This window comes from Lissotriton vulgaris, chromosome 10 (genome assembly GCF_964263255.1).
Source record: "Lissotriton vulgaris chromosome 10, aLisVul1.2, whole genome shotgun sequence".
NCBI classification, from domain to species: Eukaryota; Metazoa; Chordata; class Amphibia; order Caudata; family Salamandridae; genus Lissotriton; species Lissotriton vulgaris.
Window position 1 is genome coordinate 977685205 of NC_141698.1, and position 19364 is coordinate 977704568.

At 47.3% G+C, this 19364-nt stretch overlaps 1 protein-coding gene across 1 annotated transcript in view; it reads right to left on the minus strand.

The window, feature by feature from the left end:
- C10H7orf78 (chromosome 10 C7orf78 homolog) overlaps nucleotides 1–18091 on the minus strand; it is a 117477-nt gene extending 99386 nt beyond the window's left edge. The window contains exon 1 of the mRNA XM_086940007.1: nucleotides 17971–18091. The gene's annotated coding sequence lies outside the window, so the exon portion shown is untranslated. The remainder of the gene's footprint in view (nucleotides 1–17970) is intronic.
- Between the last annotated feature and the right edge of the window lie 1273 nt (nucleotides 18092–19364).

A 19364-nucleotide genomic window follows, 5' to 3' on the forward strand; every position in this document is an offset into this window, starting at 1 on the left:
CCTTTTGTGCCTGGAGCTATTGTTTATTTATCTATTTATTTATTTATATGCTGTGTTTAAATGTATTGCTACCTAATGAAGGTCATCCTTGCGCTGCACAGGGATTTAACCAATTACTGGTCTGTAGCTGGGAAAGTTAAAAAAGCCAAAAGCTAGGTCTTAACCTTTTTCTGAAAGTAATAAGGGACTGGGCAGATTTTAATCAAGCAGAAGGGAGTTGCGCTATTTTGCTCCTAAATAGGAGAAAGGCCATCCTATCATTCGAAACCACCAGGTTAGCACTTGTAGAGTTCAGAATATGTTTAGGTTGATAAAAATAGAACTTGTATCTCAAATAAAAAGATTGTTCATAGCCTGATAGGTCAAACACAAATCTTTGAACAATGCAGGTTTCCGAACTGGAACACAGTGTAGGTCTCTTAGACAGAGTCATATATTGATTGAAAGAGAGTTTGAGTATCATACATGTACAGCATTGTGAACAATCTGAATATACTTGGTATGAAAATCAGGCAGTCCTAAATAGATGAAGGGATCAAAATCGATTTGAAAAATGACTAGAGACTGGATAACTGTTGCACCTGACATCTTTGGCATAGTTTCCCCCCAACTTTTTACCTTCAAGCCTCCTGTTTTTACTGACTCCATTTTTGCTAGGTTTAGGACTCTGAACACTATACCACTGCTAACCAGTGCTAAACTGCTTGTGTCGTGAGTAGGGTTTCACCCCATGAACCAGTAACCCAATTTCTTACACAAACCATTTTTGAAGCTGAGTTTGGAAAGGTAAAACAAAATTTCCTAAGTGTCTGGAGCATAGACAAAATATGTATGATCAAAAACAATCCTAAGGTTCCTTGCCTGAGTAGAGGACAGCAGTGTAGGGTCAAGCCCAGCGGGCCACCAAGCATCAGATGAGATAGATGCTTGGCCACTAAAACAATCCTCCCCACTCAACTGTCGGTAGTGAGGGGCAGATTTATGTTGGGGATGCGCCACGTTTGCGTCACGCAACTGCAGCGTAAACGTGGCGCATCCCTATGACCCATTTACAACGTGACGCATCTAGGCAGATGCGTCACGTTGTAAAGCCCTGCACCACTTGTGGGCGTTCCGGCGCAGGGTGGGCGTTCTGGGGCAGGTGCGCCTCGCAAACGTTTTCACTCAGTCACTTTCAGGCCAATGCTGCGTCAAAACCCTGCGCCTGCTTGAAGCAGGCGTAGGTCTTGACGCAGCATTGTAAAGATGGGGCACCCCCGAGCCTTGCTGGAGCTGCGTCGCGCTTGCGACGCAACTCCAGCAATGCGCCACCTTTACGGCACAGATGCGTCACGCATCTGTGCCGTTTTTGCCCCATGGTGCGCCGCATTATAAATGCGGCGCCCCATGGGTGGCGGAGCAGCGGCGCAGAATAAATGGCGCATCCCTGGGCATGCGCCAGTTATCATAAATCTACCCCTTAGTGTGCATCCACCCAGCAACTTTCGAAATAATGAACAAAAACAATACAGGGTAGAGGAAACACTGTCAGACAGTGACACCACAATTTGGGTATCAAAGTAAAGTCATTTGATCCAACTCAAATGATTTAATGAGTTAGGCTACAGGAAACATATAAAAGATTGAACAGAGAAGGGCTCATCGGGGAGCCCTGAGAGTCTCTATATTTTATTAACTTTACATCATGACTGAGTCTGGCTAGTGAGGAAGGTCTGGACCGTAGATGCCAATTTCACACAGGATAAGGATACAATGACAGTGAGAAAATAGTTTATTGGTTGTGAGGCACTGAGATTCACCACAAGTACTAAAGATACTATCTGGTCCAGTAAAAGGTTTCAATAATTTAAACCTAAAGATGGGCGAGCAAACAGATTAACAGGGTGTACCAGGCTCGCCAGAGGACTGTTTTGGTTCTTAAAGCATGAGCCGAGACCTGAAAATATTTGCCACGTAACCATGTAAATCATACAACTAACATCATGTGAAATATGATAACGTTTCCTCGAAATTAAAAAATGTATATTCCTTTAATATGTGGAAGTTTTGATTTCTGGTTGCACTTTGTACAAATCAGCCTCTAAATGGGTATCTATTTGTCTATCCTTCTTACCCTAAAAGTAAATACTTAATTTTTTACCACTGTGCATGAGGGTAGAGAGAGGGTGATGGCAGAAGCAACATTAAAGTTTGGCTAGGTATAGGCTCGTGGTTCCAGAGGGACCTCGAGCTGAGCCAGAACCAAGCTTCAGACTCAAGCCTGGCTCAAGCTTTCAATGGCTTGCCTACCTCTATTTGCAACTGATCGAAACCCTTGGTAGCTATGGCACAGGGCAGACCGGTAACATAGAGAAAATGTGCAAAGCATTTAGTAACACTAAAAGAGTTATAAAGTCAATAACACAACAAAATAAAAATCTGACTCCAGGAGGTAAAGGGACAGTTGGCACAAAATCCCTGAAACTATTTATTAATGCTCTACCAGCCAGCGTCCATAAATCATATTAATGCGACTCCAGAGGCCTTTTTGACCATGAGGCAATCCTGCATAGAGGAGCATAAGGTGGCATCATCCCGACTGGGTGGCCTCCTGTGGTCTATGCGGCCCAAGGAGAAAAGGCACTGTGGCTGAAAGTTGACCAAAAGGGTGAGACTAAAAAATAAAATGCCAATTGCCCAGAAATGTATTGGAGCATCATCAAGCTGGAAGATGATTACCCTGCCTGAAGAGGCGAAGCATGGAGCACTGCTTTGGTGGAGCCATAGGGTCAGTCCCAAAGTCTGGGTGAGTCACCCCTAAGGTGCCAGCTTCCTGAAGCACCTGGGACATAGTGCTTTGTAGGGTGCTCAACAGAAGTGGCAGTGTTTATCTGGCAGTCCATTTTGAGCTCTGAGTCCAGGATGATTCCCAGGTTGCATGCATGCTTTGTGGGGGTGGCATGTTTTGATATGACAGCTTCAGGGGAGAGGTCACATTGCTGCAGCAAATAGAACTGAAGTCTAGGTGGTGAAAGCCCACCTTTCGCAGAAGGGCCCTTCCCTTATTGTGATGTTGCAAGAAAGATACAGAATTGCAACTGCGTGCCTTGATGGTGCTTTTCTCTCTTCACTGATGGCTCCACTTGGTCTTTCTTTAATTGTTGTGGACCACGAAATGTCAGGGTTCTCCCTAGACTCCACCATTGAGACCATGATGAAGCCCCCTGGTACCAGACCACTCATGCCGCTCCTTCAGAAGGGGTCTGGTGAAGAGGTCCCATAACCTATTGCAACTCCCACTTTTTAATGACAGGGGATAGCAGTATGTCCCATGCTCCTATTTGGGCCAAAGACAAGACACCCACTAAGCAAGGCACAGTTGATAAATTTGCCAAGCCCTTCACAAGGAAGCGCCCCGACACAGATCAAGATGCAAGCCTAGTGAGCACTGCGAACACCACAGAAGGCATTGGATCCAGCGCCAAGGCAATACTGCATGCAATCCATTATGCTAGAAAAGCTCTTGAAACAAAGGTTAGAGAAATAGAAGCCAATATTGCACTTCTTAGACAGGTTCTTCACAACACATATGGCAATGTCAACAGATCAGAAGGCTGCATTTCGACTCTGGGGGACACTGTGACTACACTCAAGAAGACAGTCTGGATGCTGCAAAGCCTCAACAAATGAGATGGCAGCTAGGATTTAAGATGCGGAAGGCCACTATTGCGGTTAGAATCTCTGTTTCTTGGGATTTCCTCAGGGAGTCGAGAGGCCTAAGACAGAAAAGTTCCTAGAACCATGGGTTTGTAGTTTCATCCCAGTAGGCCAGATCTCTTCTTGCTTTCTAATTGAGCAGGTGTTCAGAGCACTCACACAATGGCCACAGCCTAGTGCTCTCCACCAACCCACCATTGTCCATTTTTTGAACTACAAGGATAGAGACCTTATCCTACAGATGGCGGGGATGGGACAGGACAAGTACGAATCACACAAAATCCTTATTTTTCCAGACTATAACAAAGAATTGCAAAGAAAATAATTTGAAGAGGTGAAGCAGAAACAGTGGATAATGGACCTTAATTATATGATCCTATACCCTGCCAAACCGAAAGTCCTTTTTCATGGAAAGGCCCTTATTTTTGGCCGTCCTGATCTGGCATGGGAGTGGGTTGTGGAGCAGCTCATGCTCATGCGAGATGTGGAGCTATTGGTTGATGTTAGTAGAAAGACCACAGATGACCAATGGCTGAGTGGGTGAGTTCCCACAGGTTTTCGTGGTTGCAGTCATTTAGGTCAGACAAAGCAATGCAGTTTTCCCAGTGACATGACTTCATCTGACACAGGTGGATGAGGGGGTTTCCCCTTCTGGCTCAGAGTGGAAGGCAAGTGATTCCAGTGCCCTGCAGGAATGACAAGAGGCATGATACTTATAAAGCAGGGCTGTTTCATAGTTAATTTGTTTTATGGGGAATTCTTAAAAATGCTTCTGGGTGAGTAGTGTTTATGGTGTGGTTGGGGGAGGTAGGTGTTCACATTTTGTAGGTTATTATGGCACACAACAGCAATACAATTAAGATGCTTCCATACTACATTCACCACAAGCAGTGTAGCATTATGTATGTACCTCTTAGAACTGGACCTTTTTGCAGGTTTATCCCCAACAATGTTTAGCTTTTACCTCCTATTTTTCTGACCTTGTTTTTGTTAAAAGTGTCAGTGAAAGTTGTGGTTATAGACACTTGTTGCGTGGTTGCGATTTACTCACAGGGTAATGATTTTCGTATGATTATTTGTCTGAATGTATTTCTTTGTTATATTCATTTCGGAGTTGGGAGGTTATTATTTAAGATAGTGACAGGAGGGATAGATGAGGGTGGATATATTTTTTTGCGCATACAGTCAGTATATTTTGAGCAATTAGTAAAGCTGTTATTTCATTTGTTTTAGAGAACCCCTGATGAAGAGACAGTCAGGCTCGAAATGCATTGGGACAAATCAATGAAATGAACCCATTCTGACACTTGATTGTTCACACGTGCCGATGTTGAAAGCCTGGATTGGCAGCAGAGGCATTTGAAAATGTTGAATAAAGATTCATTACACGATCAAGCCGTCTCCACAGTGATTTGAAAAACAGCAAGAGTGTGATAAAAGGATTGTGGAAAATATTGAATAATAGAGAGTAATATGCAAATGATTAGCCGAAGAGTATTATTGTGAAGAACTCATGTCCACTATAGCAGTGCGACTGATGGGTGCATGACTGAAGCGCCCTTTTGGTACTTTTGAAAGCGCTGTGATGGACGATTCACAGCTTCCGTTCGCACGCGTGATTAATTCAGAATTTGAGTAAAACCTTGAGTCCAAAAGAAAAAAGAGAAGGGAAGGAGTGCATTCTCACATAGTCCTATTTAACTTTTAGAAAGTGGGCATTTTCATACTTTCCCATCCTGTGTGCCTCTGACTGTTTGCATATTTACCATCTTGTTTTGGAGTGACAGGAGCTAGGGATGTGCATTCAGTCTAGACAGTCACTGGGTGAGGTGTGTCCTGCCTTGCCTGGGTAACTCATACCAGGGCTGAATAGACCTGGTCTGCATTAATTAAGAGTGGTGGGAGGAGTTTTGCTTGCACCTGAATAGGCTGTGTCTCCTTTTCACAATGCCTTCTCCGCCCCATGTCGTCATGCTGCATCAGGGAGGACAGGACTCGTTGGACTGGGTTCAGAGACCCTTGCCACAAAGAGGACAGTGACAAAATAGGGTATCCATATTGGACCTAAACCCCAGGACTTTAGATTACTTCCAGGAACAAGAGGACCCTGCCAAAAAGAAGAGTGGAAGGACTATGTGACTGAGGAGCGCTGCCTTTTCTGTGTGAAGGAAGGGTTGGCCTGCAATTGCTGCTTCTGTCTGCGGTGGAGAAAAAGGACTGACTCTTTTTGCCCAGCTGTGATATCCAGCTTGGGAAGAATCTCCAAGGGCTTGTGTGTGCTGGCCTCTTGTTGGAAGTCTCAAAAATCAAAAGACTTCTGGAAAGATACTTGCTGGAGTGAAAAAGAACCTGCCTGGAGCAGGAGAAGGACTGGACTGTTCTTCACCTTTTTAAAAGGAAGTCTGCAATAGCACTTTATTATTATCTTTCTTGCAAAGTGTGCATGGAGCGCTTTGCTATTCACTCCAAGCTGAGGAAGTGAGGAGACAAAACCAACCACCAAGCGCTGGGTGAGCGATTCGTTTTCCCTATTGTTGTGCCATAAAGTGCAGGGAGAAGCCCATCTTTTCCCCTATTGTTGTGCCAAGACTTTCACTTTTATGGTGCCAAAGAGAGTGCATGATGAGTGCTACGTGTATTCGAGGGATAAGCAAGTGGCCGATCCCCTATTGGTGCGGGTGAGAAAAGCTGCCCGGATCCCAGGTTGGGAGCGCCTGGTGATCACTGACCTTTGGTCCTGGAAACCATGGCAGATCCTCAAGGGATCCCCCTCTCGCTTGCAGCACCAGTAGGAGCACCTGAGGACAGAAAGAAGTGCCAGCCGGCCTGTTAAAACCTCCCCTTCAGTGGGACCCCATCTCCAGACAAGCATCGACCCCACCCGGCAGGTTGCTCTAGCAACCGAAAACCAGCCTGGGCTGATGTGTCGTGCACAGAAGAGAGGAGCAGCGTCTTCCACCTCCAAAACAGCAGGGAGAGCTCCCAAGTGGCGCTTGACCGGTGAGTGGCTGTGCAAGGAGCTGAGTTTGTGCAGCTCCCTTTGCCTGTTGTAGCGCCTGCCTTGTCAGACCGAGTGATTCTGGCCATACGCGGGGGACCCTGAGAGTTCACCCCACCGAGGGAGGTTATGAACCCCTTCCCCCGTCCTCACACATACCTTGGGGGCCTTTCTTTAGCATTATCAAATCCCCTTCGCGGGCAGCTGCACTTCCCTAAGTTTACGTAAGTGTGAGACGGAGTGAGGTCTCCCGCCCTCCCTGCAGTGTGTGCGTCCTCCCCCTACCCTTGCAAAACACCGAGAGGGGGTGCCAAGTGACTGCATTTCTTGATGCCTGTCTGGTCCCGAGGGGCCGTGATGAGAACACACCAGAGTGCTTAATAAGTACCAGGAGACATCGCCCTAATCCGCCTGATGATGAGGTGGAAGTAATAAGTATTTAGTGCTGCATGTACAGCAAAATGGGGTAAATTATCGATTCTGTACCTAACTTAGCTAGTCTGCTGCACCTCACACCCTAATGTGGTAATGCATGTTGTTTTTGCCCTGCATGGGCAGATTAACAAGTACTGTTATTTTTAGAAATTGCATTAGATGTACAATGGGGGTGTAAGGTGGTGTTATGCCTAATGTTTTCATGATGTTTTATAACCGGTGCAACTTATAAATACCTACCTAGTGCCCAAACTGTTATGTGTATGATGATGGCATTATGGCAAAGAGATTATGATACATGTGATGTTATGAATATTGCCTAGTTGGCAAGGTGACTTGTGGTTCATGTAACTGTGGTCTATGTGTTTCTATAAAATACAAGTAATATTTGTCAATCAGGGGAATTTTAAGCATGCTACTCACCTGTGAGGGTCGCAAGGTGCTGAGGGGGGATGAGGGGGGTCTGCCGTTCTGTTTAGCCAAAAAGTCAGGTCTTGAGAGTCTTCCTGAAGGTGTTCAGGGAGGGGGCACGACTGATGTCTGCTGGTAGCTTGTTCCAGGTCTTGGCAGCGATGTGAAAGAAGGATCTTCCACCTGCTCTGGCTCTGTGGATGCGTGGGGTTCGGACAGTGCGATGTTATAGACCGGAGGTTTCTTTTTGGTATGTGGAAGTTGATTCTGTCATTGAGGTAGTTGGGTCTGTTGTTCTGTAGGAATTTGTAGGCGTGAGTGAGGATTTTGAAGGTGACTCTTTTCTCTACAGGAAGCCAGTGGAGTTTTCGTAGGTGTTGGCTGATGTGTTCATGTCGGGGGATGCCGACGACGGGTCTGGCAGTCATGTTCTGAATAGTCTGGAGTTTGCGGAATAGGGACTTATTGATGCTGGAGTAGAGTGCGTTTCCATAGTCCAGTATGCTGGTGATGAGTGTGTGGGTGACTGTCTTCCCTGACTTAGGGGGATCCATTTGAAGGTCTTGTGAAGTATGCAGAGGGTGTTGAAGCAGCTGGATGTGACGCCATTGATCTGTCGGTTCATGGTGAGTGATGAGATGAGTACGATGCTGAGGTTCATGGCGTGGTCTGAGGGTGTAGGTGGGCGTCCGAGGGCGGTCGGCCACAAGGTGTTGTCCCATGTTGAAGGGGTGGGTCCAAGGACGAGGACTTCTGTCTTGTCGGTGTTAAGTTTAAGGCAGCTGTTGATTATCAATGCTGCAACATCTTGCATTCCATTCTGGAAGTTGAGTTTGGCGGTGGTGGAGTCTCGGATGAGGGAGAGGATGAGCTGGGTGTCTTCGGCATAGGATACAATGTTGAGGCCATGTTGGCGGACGATGGCTGCGAGGGGGGCCATGTAGTTGTTGAAGAGGGTCGAGCCCAGGGATGACCCCTGTGGGACTCCGCAGGTGATTTCCGTGGGATCGCAGAGGAAGGGTGGTAATCTGATTCTCTGGCTTCTTCCGGTGAGGAATGATCGGATTCAGTCCAGGGCTGTTCCTCGTATGGCGGCGTCATGTAGTCTGGTGACTAGTGTGCGGTGGGAGACGGTGTTGCTAGCCTTTTGTCAAGTCTCTTTGAAAGTGGTGTGCCTTGCATGTCACTGGTGTGTGTGTGTTGCGCAAATGCTTTACACATTGTCTCTGGGATAAGCCTGACTGCTCTGCCAAGCTACCAAGGGGGTGAGCAGGGGTTATCTTGTGTGTGTAACTTCCTTATCCTGACTAGAGTGGTGGGTTCTGCCTGGCTTAGGTTCATACCCTAGCCAACCAGAAACCCCATTTCTAATAGCACGTTTTTGCAAATGTATATTTTTGAAAAAATAGAAGAATTCTGAGAGTAGGGCATAAGTACAATAGATGCACGATTGGACTAGTTTCTGCATTATGCCTTATTATCAAAGTTCCTAGTGCAAGTTATATGACTCCCATTTACTTCCCAGTTTTAAAAACAAACTTCAAGAAGAACTTTCTCAGACTGTCTAGTAAAATCCCATTAATAAAAGATTGTTATTTATGGGGTGACAGTATGCAGAAAACTTTGTATGAAAATGATTGAGAATACTTGGTTCATCATACACATACACCTCCTAAATGGCCTTTTTGTATGTACCAGACTCAAATTGTGATTCAGTAACATGCTATTGACCCTCTGTTTGGGGTTGCAACTACATACCAAATCGCTATTGGGAAGGAGCGTGTTTAGGGTGCCCCTCCCAAATAGGGTTTCAGAATGGAATGCACAGCGCCACCCCCCTTCGGGGAGTGGCGCCGTTAGTGGAAAAACAAGTGCCACGTTACATCTTCCCCTTCCGGGTCAGCCGACCCGGAAGGGGAATCGCGGTAGCCCAATAAGACCGGGGCTTACTGAAGACCCGGAAGAACTCCCAGGGCGCGAGGCTTAAAAGCCATCGTCCATTTTGGGAACCCCTTTTTGTTTGCTGGCCAGCCGAGGAGTCGGACCTCCGTGAAGTGGACATCGCTTTACGGGACCATCGCGTGGTGCGCTAGCGAAGGTCGAGCCGACTTTCAGGCAGGTTGGTAAGCCGTGCAGTGCGTGATGAGGAGGATGGTGCGGCACGCGTTAGTTGCCGTCAAGTATGTGAGGATTTTAAAATAACTGAGTGTGGAGGCGCGCGTTGATGTGCGCGTGAAGGAGCTGAAGCTTGAATGGCGCGGCACGCGTTTGGTGCCGTCATGTTTAAATTATCGAGTGTGGAGGCGCGCGAGTAAGTCAACCGTGAATGGCGTGCATGGGGGTTTCTATGCGCGCGGTAGCTAGGGAGAGGAGTGAAGCGCGCACGCGAATGCGAGGGGCGTGCGACGCGTTGTGTGTGAACCCCGAGGCGCGCATTAGATCCCAGCGCGAGGCGTCCTCGGGGTTCCTGGTGCAAATGTTTCACCTGCCAGCGGCGCTTTTAAAAGGATGAGGGCGGATCTGAGGGCGCTGCTGCGCGAGTCCTGGGCGAAGGTGGGGAAATAAATCACGTGCCCAGAGCAATGTTTTCATTTGATCGCCTGGAACAGCTTGGGCGTTAATCAAGCTGCTGAGTATTTAGTTTAGTCAAAGATTATGCCCCCCGTCTGGATTCGGAGAGTGAATTACAGTTACAACCTGTTATTGATTATCTATATTATATCATACAACCCCCCCCCAATGATGATTATGGGCTAAAACAGGCTCCACAGAAGGCATATTTTGGCGCTGCTTTAATCTCACATAATCGGGTGTCCCCCATCATAGAAAGGGGCAAAATCGAGGCTGGAATAGTGGGACATGGGCAACTTGCTTTGTTAAGCGCCCAAAGCAAATTCAGTACTAGACAATATGCAAGATATTTCTATTTGAGACTGGGGATATAGCGCAATGCTTGGGGGATTTGACTGATAGATTAAAGTCCACTGGTGCAAAGCGGGGTGTCACCTCTAATTCTAAGGGGCGCAGGCACACTGAGCGTAACCCTAGTTGTCTGGGGGCAAGTACATTCACATTGGCTAGCGATGGAGTGAGAAGGGCTCCGGGAAAAGAGAGCGCGGCGATATGGATTCTTGCAATGTTGATAAGAAAGTAATGCTTGTTCTCTTTAAGTGCAGGATGCCGCCAAAAAAGTCGCAGAAAGGTAAAGAGCCTTCTACAAAAAGTGATGAATATCTCGGGTTTACGGAGTTGCTGGAGTATACGAGGGAAAAGGGCATGGATTGGGTGCTAAAGAACATGCGAGAGGGGGCTAGAGCAGACGCGAACCCTCAGGAAGAAAGAGGGAGAGGCAAGAGAGCGAGGCGCACTCCGGAGAGGTTTAAAGAGGCAACAAAGGGCAAGCGGCCCAGGGCGACGCAGCCCCAACCAACATCATCAGGTGAGGAGGATGTGCTAGAGACAATAGATTCACCTACAGAGAAAGACAAGGATGGCATGGAAGGGCAGAGTAATACTGCTAAGCATACACAAATAAGAGGGTACCCTGTCACTTCTGTGGGGGCGCCATGTGCACAGGGTATGTTACCGCCAGTGGTGGCGCAACCAGGTAGTGGAGTGTCCCAAGTGTGGATACAACCCGGGGGGGTCGCACAGTTACCAGGGATGCAATTGTACGGTTCCCATGGGCAAGCAATTGGTAATGGCCCCCTAAGTTCTATAATCCCCGCCACGACGTACCAAACGGGGGCAGGGCAGGTCATGTTGAACGCTTACACAAACTTAGGGTGTCCACCACAGGTATCAATAGATAACATTGCTGCTGATCATTCGGTGCCCCACACTAGTCAGGCGCAAGGAGGGACAGGGGGGCAGCCACCGGGTCATCCATTGTTGGCATTCAGCCCGCTATTGTTTGGCTCATCCTCCATGACCCTATCGCCATCCACAGGGATCACTTGGCATGTGCCCGCTGAGGTAAAGGAAAGGATACTTAGGGGCGAATATATTGATGTGTTTGACCTTATTAATGCAGGAGTGGCGGCAGGGAAGTCAAAAGGTGGGAAAGAAGGCGAACATAGTCAAAAGAAGTCATGGACAGAGTGGTCCATGAAAAACTGGATCACAGGTTTTGCCATCTATGCAGCAGTAATACTGGAGAAATACCCTGTGTTAGGTCCACAGATGATGAGTTATATATCCCTTATTCATGGTGCAGCTTCGGAGTTTCCTGGACTAGGGTGGCTAAAGTATGACAAGATGTTCAGGCAAATGAAGGCAGTCCACCCAGGTATATCGTGGGATCAACGAGAGATCAATTTATGGCACACAGTTTTTTACTCTTCCCCCTCAACGCCTAAGGCTAGTGCCCCGGCTCAGAGTCAGTCCTTTCGGAGTGACAAGGGAGTCGTTGATAAAAAACAGGCCTGCTGGCAGTTTAATAGAAACGAGTGTACGAGGGGGGCCGGGTGCAGGTTCAAACACTGCTGCTCCTACTGTGGTGGCACATCCCATCCTGAACTCAGATGTTTTAAGAAAAATGGAAACCCCAAAGAGCAGCCCACACATACCACTCAAAAAGGAAAGCCAGCCAAGGCTTCCGACAAAGCTCCCAACTCCAATTAAGCGTCATGTTTTGACGCACCTCCTCAGTAAGTATGACAAATTTGAGGAGGCCCAATTCCTGCTCCATGGCTTTTCATTTGGCTTTCGGATCCCTTCTTCAGCATCCCCAACTAAAGTCCCGCCGCGCAATCAAAGCTCCGTGCTCCAGAACATGGAGGCGACACGAAGTAAGATTATGAAAGAAGTTTCCTTAGGGCGTGTCGCTGGTCCTTTCAAGAATTCCCCGAACCCTGAGCTTGTTTGTTCGCCGTTGGGCTTAGTCCCAAAGAAAGAGGTGGGTAAATTCCGGCTCATACACAATTTATCAAGCCCTCCAGGGCTATCAGTCAATGATAAATTAGACCCAGAACTGTGCACAGTGCGCTATACATCTTTCGACACAGCCATCGAAAAATTGCAAGAGTTGGGTGAAGGTGCCTTAATGGCCAAAGCGGATATTGAGTCAGCATTTAGGTTAATCCCCGTCCATCCAGATGATACTAGGTTGTTGGGTTTCACTTTCGATGACAACTACTTCATTGACTTATGCATGCCCATGGGGTGTTCTATTGCTTGTGCAGTTTTCGAGACATTCGCAAGGTTCCTAGAATGGGCGGTGGAACAGTTCTTGTCATCAGACAAATCCCATGCAGTAGTACACTACCTCGATGATTTTTTATTTTTGGGCCCTCAAGGTTCACAGTCCTGCAGGAAGGCCCTGCTGGGCTTCCAACAGGTAGCTGGAGCTTTGGGGGTGCCTTTAGCGGCGGAAAAAACAGAAGGCCCAACAACATGTCTGACATATTTAGGCATCGAAATTGACACCAGAGCAGGTGTGTGCAGGTTACCAAAGTCAAAAGTGGATGCCTTCAAGGAGGCAATTGATAGCTGTATTGGAGCAGGAAAAGTGACGTTACACCAGTTGCAAGTACTCTTGGGCCAACTGAACTTTGCCTTGCGGGTCATACCAATGGGCAGGGCTTTTTCCAGGGGTATCGCAAGGGCAATGTCTGGCCTGCGGGCCAAACATCACAGGGTTCGGTTATCATCTGAAGTGAGGGAAGACTTGCGTATTTGGAAGTGTTTCTTGCAGGAATTCAATGGCACGGTGTTGTGGCGGTCTGCCAGCACCACCAATGCTGATCTGGAACTGTTCACTGATGCTGCTGGAAGCATTGGTTTTGGAGCAATTTTGGGAGCCAAGTGGTGCATGCAACACTGGCCTGATGATTGGATAGAACGAGGGCTGACCCGTAACATTTCCTTCCTAGAGTTGTTCCCCATAGTTGTGGCATTGCATTTGTGGGGGGATATGCTCGCTAACAAGCGCATTGTCTTTTGGTCAGACAGCATGTCAGTAGTCTTGGTGATTAATAACCAGAGCGCAACCTGCACATGGGTCCTCCGTCTCTTAAAGAATTTGATTTTGAAATGCCTGAGACTCAATGTCCATTTCACTGCTAGGCATGTTCCCGGTGTTGAGAATAAAGCGGCTGACGCATTGTCTCGTTTTAAGTTAACAGAGTTCCGGGCACTTTGGCCGCAAGCAGAGTCGACAATGTCAGCTTTCCCAGCGGAGCTATGGAAGCTTGGTGCCCCACAGCCTCCGATTTGATTACAGCATCCGTGGCCCCCAAGACTAAGTGTATGTATCAAAAGTCTTGGGAATGTTATATGTCATTCTTGAAAGGGGCGGGACTGGTAGAAGTCTTTATGCCACAGAGTGTTTTGGGATTCATAGTGCACCAGAAAGAGAGAGGAAATTCGGTTGCATGTATGAAGAGGCAACTTTCAGCACTGGCATTTTATGCAGGGTTGCAAGGAGTCGCTGACCCAACAAAGGACCAGAGAGTGAGAAGGGCGGTGAAGGGTTGGGAGCGCTTGGCGCCTGGGGTGAAAGACTCTAGAAGGCCTATAGATGTAGGAAAACTGGTAAAAATTTTGGACACTTTACCCTTGGTCTGCTTCTCATCATACGAGACCCAATTATTTAGGGTGGCCTATGTGCTAGCTTTTTGCGGAGCTCTTCGAATCTCTGAATTACTCCCGGCATCGAAAACGGATAGAGAGGGTGGCCTAAGGTGTTCAGATGTGATAGAATCAACAGATGTCCTGAGACTTAGGGTGCGAAGATCGAAAACTGACCCTTTAGGCAGAGGGTCTTGGATACAGTTGGGAAGAGCAGAGGGCCAGTCATTCTGTCCAGTTAGCCTGATGAGGGAATTTTTGCTAATTAGGCCACAAGGGGCTGATGATAGAGTACTGCTTCACTTGAATGGTCTGCCCCTCACTAGGTTCCAGTTCACAAGGGTGGTTAAGATGACTTTAGCGAAGATTGGGGTGGATCCGTCCAATTTTACTTCTCATTCTTTTCGCATCGGGGCAGCAACAACAGCTGCGGGCTTGGGGTTACCTGAGCAGACCATCAAGAAGTTAGGTCGTTGGAAATCTGCATGCTACGAGCGTTATGTTAGACCGCAGTTACTTTAACAGCTGTATGATTATTTTACCTCCCTTCGTTCTCATCGTGTCTCTTCATGTTTACCGTAGGTAACTCACCTAAGAGGGTCCAAATATGTTGGTGCGGTCATTCCTTCATTCGCAGGGCTGGAGCGATCTTCAAGGAGACGCTCGACCAAAGGGTGCACATGGGGCAAGGATTCGATCATCATTGGGTGGGAGTAGGCGGGCAACTCCTAGCTGACGTTCCTAAGGATTTATTGGCGGCCTTGGCCAGAGGCATGCCTTCCCCAGATATATTCGTGTTGCACTGTGGGGGCAATGATATGATCCCGGCAGGAAGGAGAGGTGTTAAAGAGTTGTTGTTTTCGACCCTAGCAGCTGTAAAAAATATCTTGCCCGAGGCTAGGCTGCTGTGGTCCGAAGTCATCCCAAGGTTAGTTTGGCCGCGGAACGCACCCAGGAAAGCGGTGAACAAATCGGTGAGGAGGCTAAATCAATCGGTGGCAGAGATCTTGCAGAAGTCTAGTATCAGAACGATCCGTCACAAATTGATACAAATTTCCAGGCTGGAATTGTATGCGGAGGATGGTGTACACCTTTCAGAGACGGGCAACATGATATTTTTAGAAACAATCCTAGGAGCTATCTCCGAAACTCTCGAGCGCGGGGGGAGGTCGAGTCCGCCAGTAAGCGCCTCGCCCTGTGGCGGGGTTTCCGGACAAGAATAACACGGGAACTTCTTGTCCAGTGACAGTTTCCACCTTTGAACAGGTTTTTAGAAATCATCATGGACTCCGGGGCTGGCGGGAGAGTTGAGGCTGACCTGCTGGTGGCCTTAGCTTCTCCAGCCCTACCCTGGAAGCCGCTGGTTGCCCAAGTGGGGGCTTATAATTCACCTGCGGCTCTGTTGACTAAAAGGGGGTTAACGAAAAGAGAGCAGGCTATCTGGGTTGTGGCCTGCTGGCGCAGCCCTGAAGTTAAACCAAATGCCCATTGGAGAATGGGCGGTAAAAGAGTAATTTTGTAGATAAGAGTGAATTTTTAATGCTGTGATATGAAAAGTAATTTGGATTTTAATTAAAGAGTGCGGTCAATGAGGTAATTGACCTGTGATGTTAATTTTTAATAAACATACGCACTGCGGAAAATCAAGCGAGACTCCGGAGTTTAATTGGTAAGGGGGCCTCTTGTTGAAGCATGCATTGGGGCGGGGAGTGAGTGCACTTGGTTTGCCATCTATGCACAGCGCCACCCCCCTTCGGGGAGTGGCGCCGTTAGTGGAAAAACAAGTGCCACGTTACATCTTCCCCTTCCGGGTCAGCCGACCCGGAAGGGGAATCGCGGTAGCCCAATAAGACCGGGGCTTACTGAAGACCCGGAAGAACTCCCAGGGCGCGAGGCTTAAAAGCCATCGTCCATTTTGGGAACCCCTCTTTGTTTGCTGGCCAGCCGAGGAGTCGGACCTCCGTGAAGTGGACACCCTCCCACCCAACCCCAAAAAGTTAGGTATTTCGGCAGGTCAAGAGCGGGGTTTCCGGACAAGAATAACACGGGAACTTCTTGTCCAGTGACAGTTTCCACCTTTGAACAGGTTTTTAGAAATCATCATGGACTCCGGGGCTGGCGGGAGAGTTGAGGCTGACCTGCTGGTGGCCTTAGCTTCTCCAGCCCTACCCTGGAAGCCGCTGGTTGCCCAAGTGGGGGCTTATAATTCACCTGCGGCTCTGTTGACTAAAAGGGGGTTAACGAAAAGAGAGCAGGCTATCTGGGTTGTGGCCTGCTGGCGCAGCCCTGAAGTTAAACCAAATGCCCATTGGAGAATGGGCGGTAAAAGAGTAATTTTGTAGATAAGAGTGAATTTTTAATGCTGTGATATGAAAAGTAATTTGGATTTTAATTAAAGAGTGCGGTCAATGAGGTAATTGACCTGTGATGTTAATTTTTAATAAACATACGCACTGCGGAAAATCAAGCGAGACTCCGGAGTTTAATTGGTAAGGGGGCCTCTTGTTGAAGCATGCATTGGGGCGGGGAGTGAGTGCACTTGGTTTGCCATCTATGTATTAATGCTTTGGGACTGAAATCCAGTTGCAAAACATTCATATTTTACTGACTACTGAAACAGTAGCGGTAAACTATTTGCATGAGACATATTTTCCTTGGTGAATGTTACTACATTTAGAAACAAAATGTGCTTTATTTAAAGGCAATCACAGAGACGATGGACTGCTGACCTCATCAGGACACCAATTCTGTGATGGCAGCAAATTCTAGTTGGTCACAATTTGTAATATTCATGAGGTAAGTTACTTTGCCACCCAGTACACTTCAGTATTTTGCGTACAGACCTACTAGTACATGGTACATTAGTACATGGGTCGCAAAATACCACATTAATTGCAATAATACTTGTCACAAATGGCAACCAGTATCTTGCAACCAGTGTTTAAACATTTTGTCCCAAATGCAAATATACAAGCGTGCAGGCACACGCACACAGACACACACACTGTACAGGCTCATCATTCTGACTCACAAAATGCATGCTCGCGCACACACCCAATGATGCATGTGCGCACGCAAAACTACACACACTTATGTGCATACAAAAATCACACACACACTTATGAAGTCTCCCCTCCTATCAGTATCCACGTAGAAGCAATACTCGTCTGGAAGCATTCACTGATGAAGAATCTCTTCTTCAACAGTTCCAGACAGAATAAACAATAAACAATACATCGGTGATGCCCGAAACACCATTTTGACAACCAAAGAGAGATATCCTCTGGAAATGATCAACACAGATATAAAACACCAGAAGAGCTGGAGAGGATATGAAAGCGGCAGGGTCAAAGTGAGGTGAAGCTCAGCCAAAGAGAAAACTGTCAAAACTCAGTAGGGGGCTTTCATGAAACTAGAATTGCGTTTTTTTAGCAGCGCAGTCATCTGAAATGGCAGCAAACGCGAGCTGCATGCCCATGTATTGACTGTTATATACGTAGGTGCGTGTACGAATAACTATAAATGTAAAAAAAGAACTTATTAAAACAATGTAATAGCGCATTTAAACTTCACGGGCGTACTTCGTTCATAAGTGCATTTAAAACAATATAAATATTTTGCTTTTCACGGGAAAATGAACAGATCATGGTTTGACCAGTACACTGCCAGTGCTTGTTTATTTTAATTTCCTTATCGGATTTGTTCAATCTCACAGATCATTCTACCGCCAAAATGTACGTTTCGAAGACATTAAACGAGTAACTTACATGAAATTCTTTGTGGAATCTCACTTTAATTCATTTGCAACCAAAAGATGAAATTCCAAGAGTGTGAGTGTAATCTGCAAGTATGTGTCTTACCTGTCTGGAGGTCTGCTCTAGTTTTGATCTTAAGTCCCGAAAACACTGTAACCCGGTCTCGCGGCGGAGCTGCTGAAAACTTTTCTTTTCCCGGAGTGCGATTGTAAAGCGGCTTTAGCTCGGAACGCTGAGTTGCTAAGAAACAAACTATTGTGCCTGGAGGTACCAAAGGGTGGGGGAAGAGGTCTGAGGGACCTTGGGAGGGGGTCATATCCATTCAAAAACACGAACTGAGTTGATGTTAGCTTTGAAGTGAAGGACGGCAACCTAGCAACGGACCCACACATACCCTTTCATTGTTTGAACTGTATGACAACAAGAGAAGCTTGGCAATAGAACAAGCATGGGGAACAAGAACAACAACACGAAATGAAAACACCGTCAATCAACAGCAGCAGCCTTAGCAAAGGACCTGACTCAGCGTGGCTGCACAGCACTGCCCGGTAATACCGAGCACATGTCTGAGATAACCATTTGCAAAGGCAATAGGTTTGCCCAAATGGAAACACTGCAAGGTGTAGTACATCACTGCACAGGGATTTATCTGAGTCACCTGTGTTCTCATTTTCTCATGCAAGTGTAAAGACTCTCGAATTGAGTATCAACACATATATCGCCCTCATGTTTATTTTTGTGGCTTTCCTAAAAAAATTGTAATAACCACTAAAATGTAAATTAAGGGGCAGATTTACAAGCTCCTTGCGCCTCTTTTAGGCCGCCGTTGCATCACTTTTGTGACGCAGCGGCGGCGCAAAAGATGCGCCATGGTGCGGGGTATTTACAACGTGACGCATATGGGAGATGCCTCGCGTTGTAAAGCTCTGCGCCATAAGGAGGCATTCCGGCGCAGGGGGGGGGGGGGGGGGGGGGGCGTTCCTGCGCAGGAACGCCTCCTAAAAGTGGCTGAGTGAAATCTACAAGATTTCACTCAGTCGCTTTTAGGCCAATGCTGCGTCAAAACCCTGCGCCTGCTTGAAGCAGGTGTAAGGCTTTACACAGCATTGGACAGATAGGGCCCCCGAGAGCATTGCTGGAGCTGCGCCGTGCTTGCGACGCAACTCCAGCAATGTGCCGCCTTTACGGCACAGATGCGTCATACATCTGTGCCGTTTTTGCCCCATGGTGCGCCACATTGTAAATGCGGTGCACCATGGGTGGGGGAGCGGCAGCGCACAATAACTGGCGCATCCCTGGGGATGCGCCAGTTATTGTAAATCTGCCCTCAAGTCTTTGCACTTACTTCGGTGAGGCATGACCAGGGTCCCTGGAATTATGTGATTGTGCAACCACGGGGATTTTTGCATCATATAGCTGTGCAGCATTTGCCACTTAATCCATCATCTGCAGCATAATCTGTAGATTTTAACAGAAATACCATTTTGGGGCATATTTAC